A 23,587-nucleotide genomic window follows, 5' to 3' on the forward strand; every position below is an offset into this window, starting at 1 on the left:
CACAAACTCACAACCATGAGCCAGCAGAGAAAAAAAACAAAACAACAAAAAAAAGAGTGCTCTGTGTTTCTCTGCTTTTTATAACTTTCCCCTTTTCCTCGCTTTTATTTAGCCCCATAAAGCAGAGTTTTCAGTTGGCTTCAAAGCTCTGTGCCGAGCTCAGTTGGGGGCCTTCAAAGCCCCCTGTCTGTCGGCAGGTTTAGGCACAGAGAAAGCTTCTTGTTCTTTAAGGATTTGGCTCACAAATAACGCCCAGCCAGGGCCAAGGCAACTAGCTTGCACCCTGACAGGATAGTAGACAGACTCCAGCATTTTAGTGATGTGTTTTATGGGCTATTGCTACATCTATCCGAGTGAGTACCTGCTCTGTTTGGTTATGTTCTGCATTCTTCTGATGTTTTCTGCTGTCCTCTTCTTAGAAAATGGTGCCTGCTTTCAAGACATTTATCTTCTGACTGTTTCCACTAACTGTAAAATGAATTCTTGAAACTGAAGAAGTAAATCTAGAAGTAGTCTCTAATTCCTAAATGTAGTTTTCTTTCCTTTTTTGCATTGGATTGAGTTAGTCCACATGAGAAATAAAAAGTGCACTAAAAATAAAAAACTGCAGTAACGTAACTGCTGTTGCATTTTGAATAAGAACGCTTTCCTTGAGCTTCTCTTTAGATACAAACTGAGTTAGATCATTTTGCAGTGTGGACTATATTGGCTTAGTATTGGCTAACAAGGGCAGATAAGTAGAAGTTTTTGTCTACACCGTCTGATATATATAAGGGTTTAAAAACAGGTCTCAGAAGAACTACAGTGTTTAATAGATTTTTTACCTAAATATGTGACATCGTGGTTTTATTATTGCTACAAAATTGATACACATGTTGCTGGTATTAGATTTATTTTTTTTGACATTTTATAGCAAAAAGGATTCATTAGCATTTCATTATATGCGGAATTGGAGGGATACACTCAGTGTTCATGCTTCAGGTTTCGGTTTAAGGAAAACTCACATGAAAACATAACAACAGGTTACTCGGCTATATACCATAAAAAAGGGAGGAGACTCAAACCCCCCCCACTCTGGCCAATCAATGCAGGAATCAAGTTCAGTTAAAAACAGCATTTTGACAGTGAGCGAGATAAATCGAACTGCTGCTGAATTTACACAAAACGGGAGAAAAAGAAAATCTATGTTTGGACGCCAGTTCTGTGAATGCCATCGAGTAAATTATGTGTAGCTTGTATGCTTATAAAAATATTATTCAGAGGTATTGCTATAAATTTGTCAGATTTAACTTATTTCCAATATAAGAAATAAAAACCAGCACATTTAAGAGATTATTTTGTGTGTTTTCACATTATTGCAGAAGCTAATTTCTTCTTTTCTTGTGTTTGTTTGTGCGTGTGTGTGTGTGTGTGTGGAGTTATTTTGATGATTGTTGCGATAGGTGTCCCACGCATTACTCTGTGCTCTAACGCAGTGCTTAGAATTACAACTGTTACACACTGCAGAATCGAATACAGATCATGATCATGATTTTCTATTTTCAGTGAGACGGTCGGTGGTAACTGATGGGTTTTTGACTTTGTTTGTTAGAAAGGGTGGCACAGTTACCTGTAAGGACCTGTAGGTTTGTAATGTCAGACTGCAGTGAGGATTATTAGTGGGGGGGAGGGGTCGCTGACCCTTTAAACTGGCACTTACTGTCGTCTCCCTGATGTTTAAAGATGGAGGACATGAAGGATTGGGTGAAAGCACTTCAAACTTGACTCTCATATTATTATTTTGTTGTTGAGGGGATAGGTTTGTGTCTCCAGCCTGTGTGACTGCCTCCTGTGTTAACCTAAATAGCTGATCAGACTCTAATAATTTGATATTCTGATTTAATCTAAAACAACAAAACATTAATAAAAGGACACATTTTCTGTACTTTTTTTAATAGTTCAGGAGCATAGCTAAAAAATGATATCATACACAAAGACAAATAAGAAAAACCTGTGTTTTAAAATATAATACAGCAGCTGTGTCATCATAGTGTGTAAAAACAATATCACTTTGCTTCTCTCTCATTGTAAAAATGTACGATACATATCTTGTTGTGCTCACTGCACCTGTCCTTAAGGTCTTCACACTGTGTTGTCTCTCGCTCTTGCTCTTTACCAGGGAGCTGAGGATCACAGGAATAACACACACTATAACCTTTTTTTTCCTCTGCTTCTCTTATTGTTAGTCACTTTGGATAAAGGCCTCAGCTAAACGCCTAAATTGTAATTGTAAATAGCAGGCCAGCCCACATGTTAGCTCACCAGTCACAGCACGCTTAAGAAAGCAATGCTGAGAGGCTGACGGGATGAGATCGAAACAGGCAGCCATTATAATCAGTCATTCAGCCTTTTGGAGTAGACATTCAGCGTTTGTGGTTTGTTCTAAATTTAAAGGGAACCTCTGTGACCTGCTGGCTTTCACTGGCCTAAAACCACTTCGCTTTCCCTCCCTCCCCTCTAGCCTTTTCCCTTTTCAAAGCCTCCGTTACTCTCCCTCACCCCTCGCCGTTCTTTCTTGCACCCTTTATTTTTTCTTTAATTCAGAGACGGCTAAAAACTAACTTTTTTCAAAAGTCACACAAGGTTTTTTGGAGAAATGACCTGAGACCGCATCATCAGCTGATAGCATTGTCATTGTCTGTATATTTATTTCTTATACATCCAAAAACAGCTTGTGAATTTTGCTTAATCAGAGATTCTGCGTTATTAAAAAAACAGGTTAAAATGGCCACCGAACCATTTCTTTTTAATTTTCCACTTTTAACTTTAATGCTGTTCATGTTATTTCATTATTTTATTCCTGCAATTTGCACAGGGTTTTCTCTTTTTCAAACTGGAAGATGCACAGACATTGATAGAGGAGACTTGAATGATAACCAAAGAATGATGCTGGCAAAGGTAAACAGTTTTTTATGTTATTTAGGGCTTTTCAACTGATTTTTTGCTACCTACACAATCTCTGAAAAGTAAGTCTTGCACATTTTTACCCTTTATGGATGGATATGTTATCATAATTAGTGACTCCTAAATGACAATGCTTGGTTATATAGCAGGGGCAGCGGCACTAGGCTTTGTCTGCATGTGCCCTGAGAGAGGAGGACAGGGAAACTCCCTAAGCAGGCCACCACTGCATCATATGGATAATACAGTTACACAAACGGTCCCGCTGAGGGGCAATTTAGACTTTTCCGGTCCCCCTGACCTGTCTGTTTTTGGGATGTGGGAAGAAGCCCAGCAAACACTAGAGGGGGACATGCAAACTCAACACAGAAGCCAACTAAATTAACCAGTGGGCTGCTGTGCTGCCCTGTTATTATTATCAGTCACACACCCTGTCTCTCTGTTTTACCTTTCCTCTCTCCTCCATTTCCCTCTGTCAAAGCACAGCTGGGGAATATTGCCTGTGTGTGTCACTTCTCCAGCAAACTGTGGCTCTCTGCTGTGCTAATCATATTTCTTCCGGCAAGTTGTTAACTCTAGCGGGAGAGAGGTGGGAAGAGAGGAGATAGGGATGCGGTGGAGAAACAAACAGAAACAACAGAGGGGAGAGGAGAGAAAGCACATGGGAAACAGTGAGAGATAGAGAGGGATAGATATGGAGGATAAAGAGTGCTGTAATTAGCTATGTTTTTCAGTCTTTTATAATTCAGTCACTTTGTTGAAATATGCGCTAGTGAAGGCTACCTGATTCTCTCTCTTACACTTCTTGTCCCCTTTCCCTCTCTTCCTGTCTGCGCCTTGCTCTCCACCTTTAAATAATGCAGTGAGAGAGATGGTTCTTACATACTGAGGAGGTGTCAGGGAGGCAGGCGGGAGCGTCAGCACCATCACACCTACCAAAGTGACACATCCACAGCCACACCTGCACCCTTTTCTGTCATACCTGTTTAGTGTGCAGCTAAAGTCTACCACTGAGTAGATATTTACCACTAAGGTAAAACATTAAGGCCTTGCTACATGAAGGAGGCAGTATTGCAATGCATTTATATGCAAGCAAACAGACTAGCAATGTAAATTAAATTACAGGCAAAAATGCCATTGCATGGCTATTATGTGGCTATTTCAAAATATGTTAGGACTTGTGGTAAAAGCAGTAACACTGATGTGCTGTAACAAGAATTTTACATGTTTCACTATGGAAAAAATGCTAAATTACTCCTTGAATCCTCCACACTGTAAGTATACAGTAAACTCTGGTGAAGATTTCGCAATGCTAATTATGTTGGCAAAACTCTGAACAGATGGGTTTATAAAACAGCATCTTTTTTAATTGGATATGGCGTATTTAGCTCACAGTTTACAATGTTATTGCCTTTACAGTTGTAGGATATAGTGTGCTGTCAACAAGTGGGCTGCTGGCACGGTTTACAAAGAGAACTTTTTTCTTCAAAAAGTTCAAATTTCAATATTTGTTTGTTTTTAATAGAGAATTTTACATACAGATTTTACAGACTTGGACAAGTACTTGACCACGAGAATAAATGTTATTTATTCTCTACCTCAGTCTTTACCAGTGCACTCTGTGTTTCCTTCAAGGGACTGCTTACACTGGGAACTAACATTGAAAGCTGTTGGAGAATATTCCAAGCTGCAAAAAAATATATAAATAAATAAAAACAACTGCGTGAAAGTTGACCACAATTACAAGATAATTTGCTAATCTGCTAATAGTTAATAACAAAATTTGATTATGTGTAATGACAGGGATGAATTACACCAATTAATGAATTATTTATTTTGTTCGATTGTCAGAGATGAACAGTAATATGGTCATTTGGCTTTGCTTGCTGGGATAAAAATATTAATAGCCAGATTTTAATGCGATTTTTTGTGGTTGATATATTGTGTGTGTTCCAGCCATTTCTGACCAGTTTTTTTAGACGATGCCTCAAGGACTCTTCTGCTCATTGGCTCAGCTAAAACCTACTGCAGTATACAGAAAACACATGCTGCTGTAAAGCTACATTTTACCTGATATTGTACAGTACACATTCCTGATGATTCACAGCCTCTCAGGGCCTCTTCTGTTTTATTTGCACTTTCAGGAGCTGCTTTTTTTTTCTTGGCAAATATAGACATCCTTTTTTTTTTTGTCTCTGTCAACACTAGATCTGTTGCAACTTCAATATTCTCAGTGTCAAATTTGTGTGAGACAAATATCTAATAATAGCCGGTCTATTAGATAGATGGCTCATGCCAGAGTTTAGACACAGAGAGCTGTTTCATGCTGCTCCGCTGTTAGGAAGCCTTCAATACTGAGCTGATGAAATACAATACAATTAGGACTCACACTGATAAACAATGGATGGCGTGCAATATATTGACACTGTATTGCATTTTTGCATGCTTGTTATCTGTTCTCATTGGAGGGGTGTTTAACCACGGTGTGACCTTCAAATGACACAATGAGGGTAGAAACGCAAAGTCAGCAGAAGATAATTACATTCCCCTCGGTGCTGTTAAAGTCTATTTAAAGGCCGTTCTGAAATTAGCTCTGTGTTTCTGTGATTAGTGTTGAAATATGAAGACAATGTTTTTATCGTTCATGCTGATTTTAATTTTACACACACACACCACTCAAATATTTCCTAAATTAAATTTGCTAATGGTTCCCTGCTCCTTGTGTACAAGGCCATTAAATGCACGGTACACCCTACAAATCATGCATCTATGAGACGGTAACACGGCAGACAATAATGTGGCAGAGTAGATTATTATATTATTAATACGAAGGGGACATTTCCCCTATCGTTTGAAAGGAGAATATCACCCACACAGCTTTGTACCCGCAGCCGAGGCGAGGCTGCCTTTATGCATAATTCATATTTCTATATCGTCATGGTGATCATGTGAGATGAGTGTTTGCTCTCGCAGCAGGGAAGCTGGTTGGTGTGTGTGTGTGTGTGTGGAGGGAGGAAGGGAGGGGAGCAAGGTGTCATGAGGGACAGAAAACACTGAACGAGGGAAGGCGAAAGGAAAGAAGAGGGAAACTGTGACAGGTAAAAAGAAAAAAAACAGACTCCATATTCGGCTTAATTATCTTCTGTCTAAAAACGGCCCACTTTCACATTTTTCCTAATACAGTTATTTTTACTCAGAGATCGACAGCAGGGATGGGACTGGGAGGTTTCGAGAACGGCACGTAAATAGTTTCTGAGTCAGATTTGTACTCGCAGTGCAACACACCTCCATGTTATCCCCTGGATTTTTATTGGCTAATTAACTGACTGCACTCTGCTGCTTTCTAAATTCATGTGAAATATAATGTCGCGCAATATTATCTGAAAATAGCAAAGACAAGACAAGAACCTGAAAACACAACAACGTGTGAATTAGAAAAAAATAAGCCTGGATTACTCGAGATATTTGCATCAAGATAAAAAACCCACAGCAGTGATGATACGCCTTTGCTTTGAAAGGAATTATAGATGCCTTCCTGCTGTTGTTATCACTATTATTATGATTATTATTATTATTAGATTTTTTTGAAAGCACCAACACATTCATTAATTCCCCAAAGTGAGATTTTCTCTACCTGGAAAAACATTTTCTCAGAGCACAGTGGTATTGCTGTTCTCCACAAGTGACAAAATTAGGAATTGTTTCATTCTTGTTCATAGAAAATCGTAGAAGAAAAGAAGAAAGGTTCCTAATATGAATTCACTTCAACACTTATGTAATAAAGGTATAAGAAAAGCGAACATTGATGTCCTCTTTGGTTTTAAAAAATAATTTGTGATCTTGTCTTAAATGAGCCAAAAATGCAGAAATACCTTATAAGTGATACAGAAAACATCTCAACATGCCCTTTGACCTTTCTGTCCACTTCCTGATTCAGGTGGTGGTGGTGGTGGTGGTGGGGGGGGGGGGGGGGGGTGCTGAGGCTAAACATTTTTTTGCATTGAAGGCAGTAGTTTGAAGTTTAGCTGCTTCTAGCCTTTAACTCTATCCAGAAAGTCCTACCAATATTAGGATATATTATTTTTGCTTTCTTATTAGTGGCTCCATAGTGTAGTAGTTTGTACAGATTATCGAGCAAAAGCTCCGTGTTTCATTCCCAGGAGGAGACACCAATCCCTTTGGGGTTGCATCAAGAAGGGCATCTGGTGTAAAAATCTGCCAAATCAAATATGTGGAGCTACCCGCTGTGCCGACCCCTGGTGAATGAGGGAGTAGCTGAAAGTAGCTATTTTTTGTTTCTTATTGTTTTTTTTTTGCTTGTCTCCACTCATCTTCTCTCCATCCTGGGTGAACTCAAATCGATCCAGTTGCTGCTCCGAATCTTCTCGAGAGCCTCTCTTCCACGCACACACAAACACACGTGCACACGTCTCTCGTTCAAGCTTGATATTCTGCTCTCCCGGTGGACACGATGAACTAGAATTAATTATCTCCGGCCCGTTATGGACACACGCACATATCGCACATCCACAGAGAAACGCACATATAAACACACATTCGCCCACTCGTGTGTGTGTGTGTGTGTGTGTGGGGGGGGGGGGGGGGGGGGGGGGGGGGGGGTATGTGAGTGCACTGCGTATGCACTTAGCAGCGTAAGTGTGAAGTTGCTCATATTTAGTATTCCCTCGGCGTCGTGCAGAAAGATATTGCAAAGCTGTGTCTGTCCGTGCATGTGTGTTTGCATGCGCGGATGTGTGTGAAGGCTGGAATTCAGAATTGTATTGATTAAACACAGCAGGGGGTGAGTGTGTGAGCACTGCAGATAGCTCACTCACCTGCCACTCTGCAGACACACGCACGCACACACACTCACACCACACACCATCATGCACAAACATCAAACTGTCCGTTGGCTTCCTTAAAAAGAAGCTGCCTGGCTTTCGATATGATGAATAAAAGAAATCAAGGAATTTTAATTCGGCTTTGAGATGCGAAGTATCACATTTGTATTGAAAATGTGTCTCGAGCCGTTTTCTGTTCTTCTTTGTGGCGGAGAATACGCCGCTGTTTGACAGGTTTACCATAACGGACAGTACATTTTCACTCAGTGAGTACAACAACAACTTTTACCCTCTAATTTGTTGGTCATTAAAATGTTGTTTGAATTTGACTGTAAGCGTCACAATGGCAGCGATACTGGGGCACAGCAGCTTCTCCAGTCCCTAAGACAGCACAGAAATTGTTGAAACACAAAACATGACGGTAATTGAGAGGCTCTTTACTCAACACAGACCTTTCACTCACCCAGATTAATTCATATGTAGCTATTTTGTGATTTTGCGTCCTGTTCAACATGCTTGGTCATCGTATCAGTGATATTTTTTGATGGGTATTCAGTGGTTTTGCAATCAGTTACAGTCTGATTCTTACTCTATGAGGAGTTTTAGTATTCATTTGGAAATCTCAAGTCCACCAGACAAAACTGGAGGATTGAAAACAACATGGTGTTAAATGATTGGTAGACATTATCCATATATATTTCATGTCAACTTAATAATCAGTGCATAGCGCGTATTTCAGGACCTCCTGATTGTAACTACACCAACATTGCGTCTGACATGAATTCAGAAGCAATGCTAAATCACACACATCATGTGAAACGCTAACATGTCACAGAGCTAAACTGGCACTGATTTGCTCATGTGAGTTCGTCAGATGCATGTTCGAGCCGATGAGACTACTTTGCTTGAAAAGTTGGACTAGGTTGTTTTTCAGTACTAGAATGAGCTTTTCTAGTATTGTGTATGAACTGTGTGTGAACAGAAACCAGGTCTTGAAGATGGATCCAGCTACGGCGTCATTGCAAAACCCTCAAACCACCGTATACCCTCCTATTAGTCAACCGAATGATCTGTCAGCACAGGCAGAACTGAAGAATTTGTAATATTCGCCTCAAGAGAGGAAGCCAAACAACAGTGAAACAGCCTGATAATCTAGAAATGATGCATCATTTACTCCCTTTTTGGCCATTATACATGTTATGAACACCCGTGGGGACTGTAATGCTAATAAAGTGATCAGATTATAAGTGTCTAAACATCCTTATAGCTTCTCCTTCTCCTCTTCTTTTTCTTTGACCTGGTCATTGAGATCCTTTATCCGTTTCCTGTCCTGTATGCTATATTTGTCTCCTTTCCTTTTCATTCCTCCTCTCCTTTCCACTCTACTCACACCTCCTCTCCTCGGAGTCATCAGTGTGGTGGCAGCAAGAGAAAAGGAGCAGAGGAGAACACATCGGCCGGGGTCATTCGCTTGTCTTTCATTCAGCCCTTTCCCTCTGTTCTTCCTTGCCGCAGATTCATTTTGAGCAATTTTTGTTGTTATGTAAACAGTTTGAAGCATTTCTTCTCTGTCTTTTTCTTTGTGATATGAGGCATGAAATGCTGATTTCCTGTGGTTAATAGAAGTAAATGCTGGACAGGGTTGAAATCAGTCCCACTGGATTGTGGATCCGACTCTCATCCTGTGGACAATATCAGCAAGAGAGAAAATTTCTCTAAATTCATTTTAAATCCATGTCAGGTCTGTCAATCAACTCTTTACTTGGTTCTAAATAAAACTGTGTGTGTAATGCTACGACACACAAGGTATCGGGGCTAATTTGTGGCGTACTCCCCTTCAACACACTTGTGATTGTCTGAAATGATGCTGACACTTATAATTGTGACGCTGGTTATTTTTGATACATCTCTAGTTACGTGTAAAGAGCCTCTCTTGAAAATCGCACCAAACCATTTACTGAAATTTTGACTCAGGCTGTCCATAAATATCAAATAATAACATCCTGTAACATTTATGAAAAAGGCTGCATGTGGAGGGGTGCGTTTGTCTTCTCCTTCATTATATCATCGACTGTCTGTCTGTCTGTCTGTCTGTCTGTCTGTCTGTCTGTCTGTCCATCCATATCTCTTTCTTTTCTTTTTCTTTCTTCCTTCCCGTCTCTCTCTCCTCTTCCTCTATCTTTCCACACTACTGGGTTTTAATCACTGCTGTAATTGGCAACTCCCCGCTGTGCATGTGCTCTCACACAAACACACACACGCGTGCTCTGCCTAGCTGCTGCAAATCCCTCTGGCAATGTATATGCGTGTGTGTTGTGGGGGCAGGAGAGAGAGAGATATGGAGAGATAAGGATAATGAAAGAAGGAGAGTTTCAGAACTACAGGCCAACTCACCAACTCCACAATCTGTCTGCTGTGTGAAAGTGGAGCTAGGCAGCCAAACTGTAATTATCTAAGGAGGGCAAAAAGCTGCGTTTCAAGATTTATTACAGAACACAAAGTTGTTGTTTTTTTTTAACTGGAGTTGGTAAAGAACCTGACTCAGTCAAATTAATAATATGCCTAATCACATTCAAAGCATGCCACAAAAGGTATATATAGGAATATGTACCAGCAGTGATAGATCACTATAAAGCACCAATGCAATCTAGCAGCCTAGCTTCAAACATTTATATCTATAGACTGCAATATTGGGCAATAGTTGTGATGACATCTCTTTCAATAATTTCCCTCGTGGGATCAATAAAGTACCTATGTATCAATCTAAAAGATGGATATCTCACACAGTGATAGAGACTTAAAAATAGGCATTCCTACTAATAAAGACAGAATTAGTAATGCAGGATAAATATCTTGTAGTGTTTCTGCTGTCTACTAAACAACCTTCAGGATCAAAGCCAGAAATGCTTTGTGAATGAAGACAAATGTGTAGTAAATCAGTGGTGGTAAAGCACGCAAACTGACCAGGAAACAATAAAATGTCGTTCGGATGTCTGGATGATGATGTGTCCGGTAGTAATGCGTTTTTCACTGACTGCAAGGATTAAAGGAAACAGAGGAGAGACCGCAGAAGTGTCTCGCAACCTTCATTTTCAGTTGGTTTTCAACCTGCATACATCCAACTTAATGTCACAGACAAGTTTATTAGATCTATGCGGCAGACTGTGGATTGCAGTGCAGTTACTGCAGCATTGCTGAAATCTCACAGCGTGTAGGCGCCTTAGGACCAAGTAAAATGATCAACCAACCATTTCTGCACCTCGGAGAACTCGAGGCAACTTTCTAAAATGATGAATCAACTGTTTGCACACGGATCCTGATTTGTTTTTTTCTTATGTTAGGTTTAGGTTTGTAAATAATCATGAAAGGTTCCTTATATGTACACTGAAGGAGGGCCATTGATCAGTTTACACTCAATAAACACCTCAGGCCTCCGTTTATCTAGCGTGGTCATAAGTGTCATAAACACCTGTAATACTGAAATGCTGGAGGGATAGATATTTATCACCTACACCTCTTCCTAAACTAAAGTAAATTTAAAATAGTTATTTGTAGTACTAAAACTACTTTAGCCACTTTAGTTTACAAAGTCAGTTATATTATAATGTTACACATTTAAAAGTAAATAAATTACTAATATACATATTTCTCATGATTATTTGATGCAAATGTCACAAAAAAGACTTTTTTCGCTATCTATATTGTAGAGGAGTAGCTCAAATATTACACATGCAAAGGAAAATTGTACACAACTTGATGAAATATGCATACAAGCACAGACACAATTAAAGGACTGCAGTATCAGTGTGTGAACTAAGTCCCTGTTGAAACTGTGTCCAGGCTTAGGTAGTAATTTTGAAGGTGTATTTTCTTGTGCTGTTGGTGTTGTCCAGCCCACACTTTTCCACCCCTCACTATCAGCACAAATCAGTGCTGGCTGATTTACAAAAATAAGCCTTTTTGTGCCAAGAGCATATGCAGCATGTGCTAAATGGCAACACAAGCAAAAGTACAGCAGAACACATAGACTTTGAAAAGTTTTGATTCAGAAAAAACTGAGCAGGACGAATGTGTCTGATCACTGAAAGGAGTTTTTCGGATCTGTGCTGAATATAGTGAAGCTCTTTTTTTAAACCAGCAGTTGCCTACCAAATCCTGAGAACCATGTGACAATGGCCATGCTAAACACAATGTTAAAGAATCCCCGCTTTATGGTTATCATGGCACATTGACCGCAGAAAGAAAACTTTCATGCTTGTGCAAGTTTGTGTATGTGTGTGCTTCTGTGCATCTTTTATGTGGGTCACCCTACCATGTCTAATGGCCCCTTGCTGTGTGCAGCGTCCTGGGCTGAGCTGCTCCCTGCTGTCACACTCACACACACACAAACAAATGCATAGACTCAGTGGGGGAGATTTTGGGGTGTCCCTCACCCTAATACCATCCACAATACACCAGCAGTGCATCTGTTGCTCCTACTCTCAAAGTTGAAAGTTGATCAGCGAAGTGCTAGCATGTCTCCGCTCTCTAGATTTGTCTGTTCATTTTTATTTTTCACCTTAACTCTCTCTGTACATTTGTTCCTTTTTGTTTTTCTTTTGAATTCCCTCTCCAAAGATGGCTAACTATTTTTCCAATTTTTCTCCACCTTTGTGTTTCTATTTTTGACTAGCATTGGATTGTAAGCGTTAGCCAGTGGCCCAGTCTTTGTCTTTTGCCTGTCAAAAAATGGAGGCAGAGGCTTCACCCTCTGAGGGCCTCCATCGTACAGACAGCTGTTTAACCTGCTAGCAACTACCTCAGCCAGGTGAGCTTCTGCACTACACAAATTTAAACGACTGCTGTTACTGACATTATGTCTACTTTGATTGGGATTCAGGCTTTGTACTGCATAAACCGGTTAAATCTTTGACAAATACACGTGCAGTACTTGCTGCTGGATGGAAAATGCTAAATTGCTAAATGAAGAAAAGGGTAGGAAGTAGACGAGTTTAGTTGTATGTTCAAGTCAAGTATTCTAATTAAAAGTGTGTTGTTTTCCTCCAAAAATCCAGCGCCTGTCAATGCAAAGTAACCACAGTGAGAAAGAAAGAAAATGGCCATAAGTAAAATCTAATACTGCAGTTTTATTTACAACCTTCACTGTGAATAATCTGAGAGGAGAGGAGAGGAGAGGAGAGGAGAGGAGAGGAGAGGAGAGGAGAGGAGAGGAGAGGAGAGGAGGATGGGTGGGGTACACCCAGGAAAGCAGAGCAAATACTGAGATGCTGAAAATTGAGATTGCTACAGTTAGAGCCCGACTATCCCTGCTCTACAGCTGTGACATACACATACACACAAATCAGAGAATCTCAACTAAAAACATGAAGAAGGTTGAAGAGTGAAACTTCCTTCATCCTCAAAATCTCTTGGAAAATTTGCAGTTTTTTTCATAAGGTCATTTTTTACAATTTGTGCAACAGTATGCACATTTACTTCCATCCATAAAGCATAAAACACTGTAAAACACATGCAGACCAGCTCTCAGGCACAGAGAAGCCAGTTACGTCAGTATATTTTCACACTGCGGTAGCGTGTCTTTGTCTGCTTGTCGGCCAGCCAGCTGTAAGATGGAGGGCGAGAAATATGCTTTTAACGGACGACTTCGTCAGGAAAAACCCACGGCTTTGTCGTTTCTGTTTACACGCGGCATCGTTTGCTCTGTCGATTTACGTCAGATGATTACTACTGTGTTATTTGGCTTTTATTTTGTGTATTTGTGATTACTTGTATTGTATTGTATGAGGTCGTGTGTGCAGGTCGAACAATGCACTGATTGCAATAAGTAGTTCTGCATGTCGCAGTCAGCTTAGCAGGTAAATGGTACGCCTGTGTTGTGCGCTCCACACGGGAATGCACAGCATACCTGGTGCGTCTTAAAATGTTTGTGTGCACATTAGTGGGGGATGGCAACCTCCTGTTCATCTAGCCACAGCATCAGCTGTTGTTCTGTCACAAATACACACACGCGCACACACAAATTGAAAAGCAGAAGTGATTTGTTCCAATCCTATTGCTGCAGAAAAGGAGAGTGCGCAATAATATATGTGACTGATAAAATAATAAATCCATATCATTGCGGCACAGCGCAGAAACACAGTCCTGCGACACATGTAGCTCCCTTTACGAAGCTTGTAACATTGCTATTGATTCCACTCTTAAAGTAAATCAGCAAACTTCTCGTTTTTTTTTTTACTTAAGGTGTTTTATGAGCTTCTCATTAGCGTAATATGATTTTCAGTGTCACCGTCACCGTCTTCTCCTACCTGACCCACCCGGACAAACCAGCGCTGGACACAAACTCGATGGTGTTTGTTTTCGCTTAGCTATGACAGCGATGCACTGAAGACAAAGCCATTTCAGGCACCGGCATCGATATGTGACAAACACGGGCACAAAACAAAACCCCGGACATGCGTGGTGAGGCAGAGGAAGGCTCAGAGCGGCTCACACTGATTCAGACTTAGAGGAGGCCTCAGTGAGAGAAGGTTTGTCGTTGTTCCACGAACACAAACCCAGATGCTTTCAGGCTTTGATTCCAGGTTGCTTTTTCACTGTTCACAGTGGGAGCGTGCACACACACATATATATACGCAGACACACACATGCACACACACCATGGACTGGACTGATAGGATTAGAGACTCGCGCTATATTCTCTCTGTGTCTTTCTTTTCCTCTCTCACCCCCTCTCTCTCTTGAGCCTGCAAAGCCTTGATTATTCACAAGGTTAGTTCCTGATTGCGTATAGCAGTAGCAGACACAGGTTCATTATCTCTCCACCTCTTTTTTCTTTTCTTTTTTTGCTCTCTCGGTCGAGCGAATAGGCTTGGCTCACATACGGACTCAAATTTGCAGGCTCACAAAAGACACTCTAGCATGTTGCGTGTTATTGTCTTTCCCTTCATTATTTCCTTATTTTAAATCTCTCTCTTGCTGTGTCTTGATAATTTCCTCTCTATTTTTAGTGTCCTGGAATCCAGGTATATAGAGGATTATTCATGTATAGTAGGTAGGATGATGTCTGCCGTCGATTATACTAATAAAATTGCAGTGAGCTTGAAAAGGCAGGTCTAGCAGAATACTGATGACACTGTATGTATGTGTGCGCGTGTGTGGAGGATATCAGTGCTGCAGCAGCGAGCTTCAAAAGGTAGCCGTCGGCCAGCCCTCTGCTGTCACACAGGAGCTGTCGTTAGAAAACCTCCAACGGTAGCTCACATACAAACACAGCATACGAGGACGAGTTTCTGTTAAAGAAAGAAAAAGTATCAGTGGAAATGTTGTGGTTTTGTTCTAAAAGACATTTCCTTGTGAGAGTTATTGTCCCGATATTTTCTGTTGTTTGTATTCTGATAAATGAATGAAGCTCTTATTTGTTTATTTCTCATTCGTTGTCAGGATGTCGCAAAAGATTGTTAGTTTTTCCCCTCTTTCTGAGGGACAATGTCCCTATTCGGAGGAGGGTGCGAGTGCAGTGTTGACACATGTTAGTGCTGGCTGATTAGTCGACACATAAAGGAACATGTAGCCCCTCCATCACTATTCAGCCATTTTGTCTCCCTGTCTGTCACCCCGGTGGAGTGGATGTTTGTGTGCGAGAGAGGCTTTTGTTAAGGAAATGCAAAGGAAAGAGAACGAACGAGAGAGAAGACACCATGAAAAATTACACCGACCACAGCCAAGTCCCTGCGACCCTGGGTTGTTTTTTTTTTTATTGCTAATTTCTGCATCTTGGGATTCTACAATATTTAAAATTTCTATTTAAAAAGTAGGATTTTATATGTATGTGTGTGCTGGGAAAGACATGTAATAAAATGCATTTAGTGATGAGTTTGTAGTAGCGCGTTGTGTAAGGTATTGTGTCAGATCAGAAGGTCGGTGGACATTGTGTCTTAAGTGGATTAACCGGACGGTCAGTGAGACACACAGCCAAAGTGGCAGCCATAACCACGCCTCTGTCACTTAAAATTTTCTTATGATACTGATTTGTTTCCCAAGACTTTTTCACAATAGCAGGGTGGAGTTTGTGCAAATTCGCTATGTAATCTTTTTGCTAAAAGCATGGAGGCTGACACTGTCGCAGCTCACATATTTACATTTTATACATTTAAAACGCCCTCAGTTTTTTTGCAGGTGGTCAAAATAAGATTGTTTATCGTTGTTTGCGATCATCTGTTATTTAACACATTTTTATTATATATGGCAGATAAAAATGCCTGAATTATTATGCCAGTAGTGTTTCAGTTTCTGAATCTCACTGGGTATACAACATTTAAAAAGCTCTTGGACCTGAATATCATCTGTAATCTGCATTAAAATGAATTGTTTTATAATACAGAAAAAAGTGACATTGTTGTCGCAATGAAATGAATAATCTCACTCTGCAGGTGTTTTGTTTTTTGTTTTGACAACCATATATTATTAAAGCGTTACAATTTGTATTTTTAAAGATATTTCCAGTATTATACAGTGCAGTCAGTGCAGTATTTAATTTTTGATATATGTAACACATGCAAACACACCTTACTATATATAGTATAATATTCAGGGTAATCTTGCTGAGTATTTGAGCACAGAAAATATGAGTGTGATTTTTTTTTAACAAAAGACAGAAGAAATTCAACATTTCTTAAATAGTTTCTATTAAAAAGTAATTGTGAAGTACGCATTTGTAATTTGTAATTGTAATTTTCACCATCTTTACATTATTGTTATTATTATTATTATTTATGTACATTGTTTGATACTGTATTCAGATGGATTAATTACTTACTGATTGATTTTTCAGGTCTTGCACTGTTTTTGGAGAGAATAAAAAAAGCATAAACACTGTACCTGATAAATAGTCTGTGTACCTTTGAACAGCATAGCTCCCCCTCTGGCTTTCAGGAAGCTTAACATGTGCAATGCACCTCATTTGGTGGCATCAGTGCGTTGCTGTGACTTTGTGGTCATCTCTTAATTATTGTTGGGGTTTTTTCTACTCTTAATGCTCAAACTAAATAATTTAAGCTCATTTTATTCTTCACATAATTGCGTAACGTCCTAGACAAAGCATCACTGTTTAATTTCATGCCCAACATTTTTCTATTTCTGTCTAAAAAGATTCTGTGATTGTTCTGATAAATGACACTATTATTATACAGTATTTTACATACTTATAGGTAATCACACAGATACTAATAATAAGCTAGATGTATGGTTTAAAACTACTCCCTTGGATCAGCACTGCATTGACAAGAATAAAAATTAAATTAATACATACGTACTCGTGTTTTTCGTCAGTCTTCTTACAGGGATCAAAATTAAAATCATTTCAATAGAAGCTTTCATATTTATTATCACACTGCATATTATGCCTTATCTCTACAGATAATAAATACTTAGATGTTTCAGATTTGTTATCAAGCTCTGTATGCCTTATCACTGCAAAGTAATCTATATATGTCTATATGTATATACTTAACCTGGTCTATGATAGACTAAATGATAAGCTTTCTAAAGTACTGCGAATTCGATTGTGATCTGATTATACCTTCAAGGCCTTGAAGTCAAAGTCCAGTCAAACAGCTGCTTTATTCCACTTATTTTCCTCATATTTCTGCTTTTTCGTCGTCTTTGGAAAGTGATTTCAATAGAGGTGGACTCCACAAGGTTGCACGTGTTGTGTAATGCCGTATACGGTAGTTAATGTGCGTCTTCTCTAAAGATGTTGTTCTGTGAGGTTTAAAAGGGAACAAATTATTACTTTGTCCCTTTGATAAAGTGTGACTTTTGCTCCATTGAATTTAAATTTTAGAACACGTGCACATAGTGTGTGATAGCATTTAGATTTGTTTTTGAATGTTAATTACTCAAATTTTTAAAGGTGTGTTTTCTGTCTAATAGTGACTATTCAACATCTTGACTATGAAGCTGGGTTGCTTTAAATGAGGCCTGTTCGTGTGTGTGTGTCGTAACCCTTTTGACTGCTGTCAATTTTTCAGTCTTTCAGTTTTTTCGTTTTATGTCTGTGTCACACATATTTCCAACACACACACATATATATTCATTCATCTCTATGCAGGATCAGTCATGCTAAAGGTCGTCTATGTGCCAGCTTGACAATATTGTCTATAAGCTGCTTTGGAGGAAGAGAACTTCTAAGGACAATCACCAAGAGGAGGTTTTCTTCGCTTTACGTATGGCTCAGTGTTAGCGTGAATCACCGAGGTGGAGGGTGGTGATTCTTTTCAGCTCCCTCTCATCTGAACCCATTCCAACTGTGAATAGAAACTGCAATTGATTTGCTAATGATAGAGTATTCACTGCTAATAAGATGGATATAACAACCTTGTCCTTGTCGGTTTGGGAGAAAATTGGCCTCCTAAATTGATTAAGCTGAAGGTGAACTGGAGGCAGCCGTGCAGGATGCTGCTTTATGCCGTGGAAAGATGATTTGAGATAAATGTGAAGGAGCTGTTTATTTCAGCTTTTTTTTTTTTTTAACTAGAACGTGCCGTTTTATTATTGTATAATAAAATGATTGGAAATTTGTAACAATTTGTGAAATTATTAAGACAAATTTTATCATAATCGACACTTAGACTGTCAACATCGCTGTTATTTCTACTGTTTTAAACATGCAGAATTATATTTTATGAAGAACTTTACACATCGGTTTGTTAAAAACATGCAAAAACATTTTTTTTTCTTCAGGCCATTTAGCAAAAATGGTTATTGGGTTTTTATTTTACAATATATTTTTTCCCTCTTATATCAGCAGCCGCTGTGCCATGAGTTACTGACTGGAGTCATTTTAGGTTTGCAGAGTCATGTTTTTGGGTTTAGCATTTCAAACTAAATCACTAATAAAGAGAAAAATCTCTGTAGAGCACTATTTCGAATTTCACTCCCTTGTTATTTCCCATCAAACTAACATTTACACCCTCTCATGGCTTGTTAAATTTATTTCCTAGTTCATAATGATATGACAATAATAATGTTAGTCATCGGGCCCTGCTGTGGATGTGACACAAATGGCATATAAATCCAGATGTGACTGGCTTTAATGAGCAGCTGCTGACGATAATCCAGCTGATAAATGACTTTTAGGAGCTTTAAAACCCCTTCGGCTCCAGCATCACTCCACGAGGAGTTTATTTTTCAGCATGACATCACGAGATGTAATAAAATATCAGGGAAGAGTGTGGTAGCTTAGCGCGTCAACCACATATTCGCAGTGTTGGGTGAAATCCAGCAGAAGGTGGCTCTGCCTCTCTGTGTGCCTTGTGTTTAATAAAACAGAGACGGGCCGTATTGATTCAGAAGAAGCCGAATGGCATTGAAACACTACAATGAAACTTGAGAGCTGTGGCCTTCCCAGTGCTCTGGCTCGCTGTGTTCGTCGCCACGTCGTGCGTCTCTGTAGAGGCGTGATAGAGTGCAGTGCATGAAATCTCAGCGTGGTTTTACAGGTAGATCACAGTGCTTGTACATCACACAGCAGTGCTATGTAACTCAGCTGTCTCTCCCATCCTCAATTTCCTCCTGCAGAAATCTGTATGAGTGGTGCCTCTCTGTCTGTCTGTGCAGGATGGATGCGGGATGGAGGACTTTTACCATGGCAACCACTAATGCAGTATAGATGCAGGGACTGAGCATGGGCTACTGCTGTAATAATACAGGATTCGTGGAAAGCAGGTGAAATGTCATCCGGGCTGTTTAAATGAGCACCTTTGAAGTCTGCTGTGGTTAACATTGAATCCCACTTGGCTCTGGTGGGGAAATTAGGCTATTGTTTCCTATGTTAGTTCAGCACCAAAGCATTCTTTCTGCTCAGTTTCGATTCAGGAGCTTGTAGCTGACCAAAAAATAAAAAATAAAAGAGTCTCTCCTCAACACTATGCTATACTGCATAGCCTCACTTCATTCATATGTCAGCCCCACCGTCACATTGTTTCCTATATCGGCTTATACTGCCCAATCCTCATAATCCGTCTGTAGTCTGAGTCAAATATCTGGTCCATGCAGTGTCCTCTCACCTTCTTTTAGGATGTGATTTCCTCTATCCTCCTCTTCCTCCTCTTCACACACTGGATTACAACTGTCCAAGTTTGAAGAGTAACACCGAGCAGGTTAGCGGAGCGTTTTCACCCTTCCTGCTGTTTTTTAATATACCACAAAATTAGTATTGTTATTGCTGATTGAGAGCAGCAACATCACCTCAGACTATTCTGTAGTGAATAGAGTGACTAAACAATTTTGCATTTAATGCTGTAAAAAGTAAATAAAAATAAAAATGACATTTAATTTTTTCATTTTTCACATTTATTTAAATGAATTTGTCAAGCTCGCTATAAGCATCTGCTACACTGTAAAGTAAAGGCCAAAGTGAAAGCGTTATAGTGTAAAATACATAGAGCACAAGTTTGACTCTGGTCAGTGACTGACAGAGTATATTTGGTTTGCCCCGCTGTGTTAGAGCCATTTTTCAGTGTCAAGAGGGCCATAAGTCGCAGCCTCCGCACGAGAGTGTCGGTCCAAGGCAAACATTCCTTCCATGTGGCCCGGTCTGTATCCCTTCTCTGACCTGCTGTTGCTTGGTGTGTATGTGCATGTGCCTGTGTGTCCCTGTGTGTGAGGGCGTATTTGTTTTGTCTGCCCCTATCTATAGCTTTGAGCTGCCCCTTTCTTTAACAGCTAGAGAAAGAAACCACACCCCTCGGGCCTTGGCCACTGCATGTGTATGTGGCACTTTGCTCTCCTGGGATTTGGTGATTTCTATTGCCGTGCCATTTCCTCACCAATAACCACGAGATGCCAAACTCTTCAGTTAAACAAGAGCAGAAAAATTAAGAGAGGCATTTTTGATAAAAGATATTATAATAAGGGACACACGTGATCATATGTGCCTAAAAATACACATTTTGGGATCAACACACCAACGAAAAAACTGGTCTTTCTTGTTACTACGCTCACATACAGCAGACCTGCACATAAATTAAATAACGCAGCACACAGAAATTCTGATGCAAGTGTTCACACAGGCATAAGAATGCAAACACACATGCGTATGTGAATACACAGCACCGGTGTTAGCCAATGAGAACGGAGCTTGAACAAGACCTGCAAGTCTCTTGTGACTATCTGCTCCTAGGAGACTGGGACCTACCTGTTTCTATGTGTTTGTTTGTGTCGCTGTTGGCACCTTGAGCTCTATATTATCATTACCTTGACCTGTGTTTAGTCAAAGCAAAAGCTGCATATGCATACATGCAGTTTCGTCACATTCACGCACGAGTCAGGATAACTGATGCTTCGATTAAAGCGCTAGTGCCACGCATTCATTCTTTTTTTTCCTATGTGTAGTATAATGTTTAATCTGTTGTCATACTTGTCTGCTGAAATGGATCAAAAACACTGCTGGACTTATTTGTGTATTAATTGCCGGCAATTGACTAAATCCACCCAAAAATTATAGGAGTTGGACAGATTATTGTGAACTGACCTCACAGTGTGACATGATGCAGGATTGGAGAGGCGTAGATTACAAGCAAATATACAGAGCGTTTAAATTTCTATATAAAATGCAAGTAGAAATTAATCTTAACATGTTCGTCGTTTCAATAGTGCTGCTACTTCTACTAATGATGATGGTGATTTTATTGTATTCTATCAGGCTGCCTTATATTTTCCAATGATCTATTTACATCCAAACAAAAAGAATTTGTTATTAGAATTAAAATGTGCTTTGTCCTCTAAAACACCCTGTCTTGATGTCCATGCTGCTCTGCGTTTATCAATGAATTGCAGGTGTAAATACTCAGCGAACTCCTCGTGCTGCCAGGGCGGAAAATGAAACGGCCTCTCCAGCTGGAAGAACAAGTGTTGTGTGGGCTCCCTGAAGTGGTGCAGCACTGGGTCATTGGAGAGCCACAGCGTGTTTGGGAACACAACAGTCTGTGTTTTTTTCAGCACAGCTTGTTGGATGAAGGGCCATTTCACAGGCATTATGGATTAATCTTTGGCAGGATCCCTCCAGGATCAAGCAAAACTGGGCGTTTAACCTCACGTGTCACGATAGAGAGTTCTCTGGTGATAAACCAGGACAGAGAGGATTGAACGTGACCCGCATTTCTCTGTAGATTCATTACTTGAGTCCTTCTTAAAAATAAAATATGGGTACACATCCTTCTTCAGGTAAGTGGTACCCATGGACAAATAAATAATTAAACTGCCTTAATGTGAAGTGGAAAACCACCACACATTACTGTGTTATATCTCCCTGCTGATCACCCGATGTCCTGTTTAGGTACCAGAAAGTGACCGTTTGAACTGCGCTGCTGTGTCTGTCACTCCACCTTGCTGTCACCTGCACGCAATCACAGATTCACAGCTGACACGTCCCACCGCTGCTTATAAACTGTTCGTTACGCTCAATATTGAAATGCTTTCAAGTTCATTTTGACAGGAGGTGTGATTGACAGGTGTAAATTGAACAGTCTGGGTGCAAACAGAAAGACTGCTTATATGTATCCCAGCAGCTGTACATGTGTGAACTGTTTTATTAAATAAACGAATGGATGTGATCTTGCTTGTTTTCTTGCATCATCAGGTTAATTTTAAAACGAGAATAATAAAAAGTGATAGTATTTAATGATCAATAGCTTTTCCAGAGATACACTAAATCAAGAGATTGCGTTTCAAATACATTAGATCTTTGACTTTTTTTTTTTTTTTTTTTTTTTTTTACAGACGGCAAATATATTTTTTAACCCTTTACCTGGACCTAGAGGTCAAACTAAACTGTAAGGTAAACCCAGCACATGTGAAGCACTTCCAGTTCCCTGTTGCCTTAATTTGACAAGGATACGCTATGTTTTGTTTATTTACTGGGCTTAAATTGTGACTATTGGTATTGTCTGATAAAAATGAAATAATGAATCTATTATACAGACATTAACATTTTGAAGGGCCTGTGGAGCGAAAATTTGCATTTTTATTCATGCAAAAAAACAACAACAAAAAAACCCAAACAAACTACAGTACAAGAAATATCATCTTCTACTCACACTAACATATGTTCCTCTGATTTTAGTGATGCCTGTCTAAATCAATTAATTCTTGGATTTCTGACTCAGTAAACCACAAATCACCGGCAACATAAACAGCTGGATTTTCACACTGGTTTTTAGGAGAGTTGTATTTTTAGAAGGGCTCTGTTTAGGTTGTGCACGCTATATAAATCCAAAGGCAGGTATGACGTTTAATGAAGGAGTTCACAAATACAACCTGTTTTACAAGAGTGTACTTGTAAGCAAGTGAAGGCTTTAATGTAGGGATGCCATCTAACTCAAGCATGGTTATGTCAGACCTTGCATTGTACCATTGTATCTCTTGTTCAAAGAGGGCTTTTTGTGATATGTTTTAATGTATTTTCTCACAGATTGCTCTTTTCAACATCTGCACCCACAAACACGCATCATGTTTGATATTAATTGTATATTGTGGAGATGTTGGAGGTTAAAAGCCCTCCTGGAGGAACCCATAGTTAAATGGAAATAGAAATCACAAGCCTGTCACCTAAACAATAATTACGCTGCCTTTCCACTGATATGTGTTTTGGAGTATAATTAGAAAATCTGAATGTCTCGTCATCCTGTTTTTGTGATTTTGTTCCTTTTTCGGCTGCATGAGCACGCACCTGTGAGATAATGTGACTGCCAAGAAGCACAGTCATCAGATTTCAAACTTTGTGGCTATATATAACAGTGAGTGGCAGC

General features: G+C 39.7%; 1 protein-coding gene across 1 annotated transcript in view; it reads left to right on the forward strand.

Annotated features, from left to right (window-relative positions):
- The first annotated feature begins 332 nt into the window (after positions 1–332).
- The window catches only part of ctnnb1 (catenin (cadherin-associated protein), beta 1), a 40,240-nt gene continuing 16,985 nt past the window's right edge, over positions 333–23,587 (forward strand). Inside the window, exon 1 of the mRNA XM_084945132.1 lies at positions 333–353. The gene's annotated coding sequence lies outside the window, so the exon portion shown is untranslated. The remainder of the gene's footprint in view (positions 354–23,587) is intronic.

The sequence above is a fragment of the Perissodus microlepis genome, chromosome 11 (assembly GCF_051167445.1).
Source record: "Perissodus microlepis isolate ML-2025 ecotype Zambia chromosome 11, ASM5116744v1, whole genome shotgun sequence".
In the NCBI taxonomy this organism is placed as follows: Eukaryota; Metazoa; Chordata; class Actinopteri; order Cichliformes; family Cichlidae; genus Perissodus; species Perissodus microlepis.